Genomic DNA, 6,917 nt, shown 5'->3' with positions numbered 1-6,917 from the left:
ATCAATCCACACCTGAGGCCAGACCTGCTCGACTGACACCATCTCCCACCAACCAGGGTGGCAGGCTCAGGAGTGGGAGAGCCTATCGCGGCCTGGTCTCTCGGAGTTAGCTCCGCCCCCTGCCCTTTATTACCTGCCCTGTGCTCTCCCTCAGTGCTTGTAATTCTTTTGGATTCCTGGCCCCACTGCTGCTTGCTCCAGCCTGCTTCTGCCGTGCTTCTGCCTTGCTGCAGTTCTGCTTGACCTGCTTGCTTGCCCTGGCTTGCTTCTGTCTCCGTGCCTGCTCGGGTGTACTCACTTCGTCCTGGTCCTGACTGTTCGTTCGCCGCCCCGTTTCCTCGTGGCGTTCCGTGGCTACTGCCCCTTCCCTCGCGTGTTCCCTGTTTGTCTTCCTGTGCACTTAGCCAGCGTAGGGACCGCCGCCCAGTTGTACCTCGTCGCCTAGGGCGGGTCGTTGCAAGTAGGCAGGGACAGGGCGGTGGGTAGATTAGGGCTCACTTTCCCTTCACCTCCTTCCTGCCATTACAGGTACAATTTGTTTGTTTGTTTTGGAGAGCCTTCTGTAAAAAGTTGGAGATTGATCTGTCCTTCTCCTCTGCCTTCCATCCTGAAACCAATGGCCAAACGGAGAGGACTAATCAATCTCTAGAACAATATTTAAGATGTTTTATCTCTGACTGTCAATATGATTGGGTCTCATTCATTCCCCTCGCTGAATTTTCCCTTAATAACCGGGTCAGTAACTCATCAGGGGTCTCCCTCTTTTTCTGTAATTTTGGGTTTAATCCACGGTTCTCCTCCGTTTCACCTGGTAGTTCCAACAATCCCGAGGTAGAGGTCGTTCATCGGGAACTGTGCACAGTCTGGGCACAGGTTCAGAAGAACCTAGAGGCGTCCCAGAGCGTACAAAAAACTCAGGCTGATAGAAAACGTTCTGCCAACCCCTTGTTTATGGTCGGGGATCTGGTGTGGTTATCGTCTAGGAACTTGCGTCTTAAGGTCCCGTCCAAGAAGTTTGCTCCCCGATTTATTGGGCCGTATAAGGTCATTGAAGTCCTCATTCCTGTCTCCTTCCGGCTGGAGTTACCCCCATCTTTTCGTATACACGACGTGTTTCATGCCTCCCTCCTTAAATGCTGTTCCCCGTCCTTGGCTCCCTCGAGGAAACCTCCTGTTTCCGTTCTCACCCCTGAGGGGGTGGAATTCGAGGTGGCCAAGATTGTGGACAGCAAGATGGTCCAAGGCTCCCTCCAGTACCTGGTCCATTGGAGAGGATACGGGCCTAAGGAGAGGACTTGGGTACCCGCCCGGGATGTTCACGCTGGGGTATTGGTCAGGAAGTTCCACCTTCGTTTCCCCAATAAACCAGGTCCACTTAGAAAGGGTCCGGTGGCCCCTAATAAAAGGGGGGGTACTGTAAAGGATCTGCCAGGCACAGCTTCGGGGTTAACGCCCATAGATAATCAGTCTTCACCTGAGTCTATGTCTCTGAGACTGACTCCAGCTTCCACCACTCAGGCTGGCAGGCTTAGGAGTGGGAGAGCCTATCGCAGCCGGGCCAGACTCAGCTAGCTCCCGCCCTCTGTCTATTTATACCTGCCTTTCCTGTTCCTCCTTGCTTGTGATTCTTTCCGTGTGGTTTCCTGGCCCAGCTACAGCTCCTACTATTTGATACTGCTCCATACTGACCCTGGCTTACTGACTACTCTCCTACTCTGCGTTTGGTACCTCGTGCTCTCCTGGTTTGACTTGGCTCGTTCACCACTCTGGTTGCTCACGGTGTTGCCGTGGGCAACTGCCCCTTTCCCTTTGCTTTGTATTCCCTTGTATGTTTGTCTCGTGCACTTACTGAGCGTAGGGACCGCCGCCCAGTTGTACCCCGTCACCTAGGGAGGGTCGTTGCAAGTAGGCAGGGACAGAGTGGCGGGTAGATTAGGGCTCACTTGTTCGTTTCCCTACCCCCGTCGTTACATGCGCAGCTTGGGTCTCAGTAACCATTTCCAACTTCTGTACGGATTTTGAGATGTGGCTTTTAAACGCCTCCAATTCTTCTACTCGGACATGCAGCGCCGTGACTTCACCTTTTACTCTTTGAAGATCTTGACGCCAAGCTGCTTTAAGGTCTGCAGCTGAGAGAGACATGTCATTCTTTGTAGGTAGGAGGGCAAGTAGAGGGCTTGTAGTTCCGGATGTCCCCTCAGGGTAATCGCTGCCTCATCAGGAGGGGGCAACCCCGGCATGGTTCTCACTCCCGTATCCTCAGGTGGCCAGAGGCGACGGGGATCACGGCCCAATTCACAGACAGGTAAGGGGGCTGCATCCGCACAAAAAGAGCCCTGCTTCCTGCTACCTTCTGGCAGATAGCTTGGCTGGTGTGTGTAGAGCGATTTCTTCGCTGGTGGGCTCAGGCCCCTGTCGGCACCTCCTGGATACATCGGAGAGTGTAGTTGGCTAGCAGGAGAGGGCGACACATATTGCACAGGGGAGAGTGCAGGGGAAGATGCCACATGATCCGGCGGCTGGGGAGCTGCAACTGCCGCCGTCCAGCCCTGCTGTCCCGTGAGCTGGTGATGACGCAGACCCTGCTCTAATTCCCCTGTAGCGGAGAGCTGTGTTTCGGGGCAAGTGGCTTGAGCCGTTTCACCCTCTACAGAGTCCACCGAGGTTGTCTCTGGGTCCGGCTCCAGTTCCGGACGAGTCGCCTCTGCCTCGTGGTCCCAGCAAGATGGCGCCTGCAGGCTTACGAACCCGGCGCCTTCTTCGTCCGGGTCTGCCAGCTCTTGGAGCGGCTGGAAAAAGTTGCTGATTGGGTACGTCAGATGTGCCCGATGTCTGCGGACATTTGAGAGAGCTATGGGTCTTTGCTTTCCTCATGTTAGTGGTGTAATCTCCCGGTGTTCAAGGACCTGGTCTGGAGCTCTCTCTAGATGCGTCCGCTCGCCAGTGCGCCTAGCCACGCCCCCCAATGGATACATTTTTAATGGCTGTCAATACATGTAACAACCGTTAAAAACTGATCTGCGAGATTGGGATTTGCAAGGGAACTACTAGTTGATGACATCATCGCGCCGCCTTCGCAGATCCTGTGAGACTAGCGACCACGCCAGAAGAAGACAGCGCTGCAAGAGTGAGTATCATCGCCGCAGATCCCGTGAAGACGAGGGACCTTACCAGAAGAAGACAGCGCTGCATCGGTGAGTATGTAGGGCATTCATGTCGGCTTGTGTGGCATCATATACATCGGGGCTATGTAGCATCATACACAGGGAGGCTGTGTGGCATCTACAGGGGAGCTGTGTGGCATATACAGTGAGGCTGTGTGGCATCTACAGTGAGCCTGTGTGGCATCATATACAGGGAGACTGTGTGGCATATACAGTGAGGCTGTGTGGCATCATATACAGGGAGGCTGTGTGGCATCTACAGGGGGCTGTGTGGCATTTACAGTGAGGCTGTGTGGCATCTACAGTGAGGCTGTGTGGCATCATATACAGGGAGGTGTGTGGCATCATATACAGGGAGGCTGTGTGGTATCTACAGTGAGGATGTGACATCATATACAGGGAGACTGTGTGGCATATACAGTGAGGCTGTGTGGCATCATATACAGGGAGGCTGTGTGGCATCTACAGGGGGCTGTGTGGCATCTACAGTGAGGCTGTGTGGCATCATATACAGGGAGATGTGTGGCATCATATACAGGGAGGCTGTGTGGCATCTACAGTGAGGATGTGACGTCATATACAGGGAGACTGTGTGGCATATACAGTGAGGCTGTGTGGCATCATATACAGGGAGGCTGTGTGGCATCTACAGGGGGCTGTGTGGCATCTACAGTGAGGCTGTGTGGCATCTACAGTGAGGCTGTGTGGCATCATATACAGGGAGGCTGTGTAGCATCTTATACAGGGAGGTGTGTGGCATATACAGGGAGGCTGTGGGGCATCTACAGTGAGGATGTAACATCATATACAGGGAGGCTGTGTGGCATCATATACAGGGAGGCTGTGTAGCATCATATACAGGGAGGTGTGTGTCATCATATACAGGGAGGCTGTGTGGCATATACAGGGAGGCTGTGTGGCATCATACAGTGAGGCTGTGTGGCATCATATACAGGAGGTGTGTGGCATCATATACAGGAGGTGTGTGGCATCATATACAGGGAGGCTGTGTGGCATATACAGGGAGATGTGTGGCATCATATACAGGGAGGCTGTGTGGCATCATATACAGGGAGGCTGTGTGGCATCATATTCAGGGAGGTGTGTGGCATCATACAGGGAGTCTGTGTGGCATCATATACAGGGAGGTGTGTGGCATTATATACAGGAGGTGTGTGGCATCATATACAGGAAGGGTGTGTGGCATCATATTCAGGGAGGTGTGTGGCATCATCTACAGGTAAGGTGTGTGGCATCATCTCCAGGGAGGTGTGTGGCATCATATACAGGGAGGTGTGTGGCATTATATACAGGAGGTGTGTGGCGTCATATACAGGAGGTGTGTGGCATCATATACAGGGAGGTGTGTGGTATCATATACAGGGAGGTGTGTGGCATCATATACAGGGAGGTGTGTGGCGTCATATACAGGGAGGCTGTGTGGCATCATATACAGGGTGGCTGTATGGCATCATATACAGGGTGGCTGTATGGCATCATATACATGAGGTGTATGGCATCATATACAGGGTGGCTGTATGGCATCATATACATGAGGTGTGTGGCATCATATACAGGAGGCTGTAAATAGCATCTAGGTGAACATGTGACCTTCCTTTGGTTGTTTTCAGGGGGTTGGGACAAATAAAGCCTGACCAATTAAATTCATCAGTTTTTTTTAACGACCATGAAAAACTGATGCAAAACGGATGTCAAACGGCCATTAAAAACGGACAGAAGGACTGGAAATGGATGAAAATTTAGAGACACACTGATGCAAAATGGCTATCAAAAACTGACAGTTGATCAGTTTTTAATGGACATTTTTTTCCACTGTCTTGTGAATATAGCCTTATAGAGCAGTAGATATCCACCCACTATCAATACAGCATATCTAGGCAATTTACCTTATAGGTTATATTCTGTCAGAGAGCAATAGTAATTTTAATAATTTGCGTTTTTTTAAAACTTAAATTAAAAATCTTCGTATATAGTAGTTGATAAATTTGGGTTTCTCTTGCTTTTGGCAAATAGTATATAGTTTTGTTTCTATGCCCGCTGACTACTAGGGTCTTTCTGGGGTTTTGGAAGATAGAAGCCATGTTTTTCTAATCATGGACAACCCCTTAAGCGTGCCACCATAATATCACTGACCCATTGAGGCATAAACTCCACAAGATCTCTGAAGGTGTCCTGTAGTATCTGGCACCAAGTTTTTAGCAGCAGATCTTTTAAGTTCGGTAAGTTGTGAGGTTGGGGCCTCCATGGATTAGACTTGTGTTTTCAGCACATCCCACAGAGGCTCGATTAGATGGAGATCTGGGCAATGTGGAGGCCATATCAATACCTTCATGTTCCTTAAAGCATTCCTGAATCATTTTGCAGTGTGGCATGGTGCATTATTCTGATGAAAGAGGCCACTGCCATTAAGAATACTGTTGCCATGAAAGGCGTGTAGAATGTTTAGGTAGGTGGCACATGTCAATCCACATTAATGCCAGGACCCAAAGATTCCCAGCAGAAAATTGCCCAGAACGCCACACTACCTCTGCCAGCTACCCATAGTGAATCTTAGTGCCATTTCTTCCCCTAGATAAGCTACAAACATGGCCGTCCACATGATGTAAAAAATTAAATTATCAGACTAAGCAACCATCTTCCATTGCTCCATGGTACAGTTCTGATGCTCACTTGATCATTGTATGTGCTTTAGGCAGTGGACAAGGGTCAACATGGGCACTGTTAGGGTATGTGCACACACACTAATTACGTCCGTAATTTACGGACGTATTTCGGCCGCAAGTCCCGGACCGAACACAGTGCAGGGAGCCGGGCTCCAAGCATCATACTTATGTACGATGCTAGGAGTCCCTGCCTCGCTGCAGGACAACTGTCCCGTACTGTAATCATGTTTTCAGTACGTGATAGTTGTCCTGCAGCGAGGCAGGGACTCCTAGCATCGTACATAAGTATGATGCTTGGAGCCCGGCTCCCTGCACTGTGTTCGGTCCGGTACTTGCGGCCGAAATACGTCCGTCAATTACGGACGTAATTAGTGTGTGTGCACATACCCTTAGGGTATGTTCACACGTGCACGTCCATTACGGCTGAAATTACGGAGCTGTTTTCAGGTGAAAACAGCTCCTGAATTTCAGACGTAATGGCATGTGCAGGCGTTTTTCGTAGCGTCCATTACGGACGTAATTGGAGCTGTTTTTCTATGGAGTCAATGGAAAACGGCTCTAATTACTTCCCAAGAAGTAATGCACTTCTTTGACGCGAGCATCTTTTTTACGTGCCGTCTTTTGACAGCGGCGCGTAAAAAAAATGACCGTCTGCACAGTACATCATAAAACCCATTCAAATGAATGGGCAGATGTTTGCCGACGCTTTCAAGCAGTATTTTTGGCCGTAATTGCAGGCGTAAAACGGCTGAATTACGTCCGTAAATAGTGCGTGTGAACATACCCTTACCGGTCTGCGGCTACTCTGCCCCAAACGTAGCAAGCTGACGGGCTGGCCTTAGCTCCCTATGCACATCAATGAGCCTTGGGTTCTCATGGACAAGTCACCAGTTGTCCTTCTTTAAACCAATAGTGGTAGGTACTAAACAATGCATTCCGGGAAAACCCCTTTTTGGAGATGGGCTGACCCAGTCATCTAGCCATTACAATTTGGCCCTTTTCAAAGTCACTGAGATCCTTACGCTTGCCCATTTTTCCTGCTTCCAATACTTCAACTTTAAGAACTGAC

This window comes from Rhinoderma darwinii, chromosome 1, assembly GCF_050947455.1.
Source record: "Rhinoderma darwinii isolate aRhiDar2 chromosome 1, aRhiDar2.hap1, whole genome shotgun sequence".
In the NCBI taxonomy this organism is placed as follows: domain Eukaryota; kingdom Metazoa; phylum Chordata; class Amphibia; order Anura; family Rhinodermatidae; genus Rhinoderma; species Rhinoderma darwinii.
The sequence above is the reverse complement of the archived record's forward strand: the minus strand, read 5'-3'. Positions refer to the sequence as shown.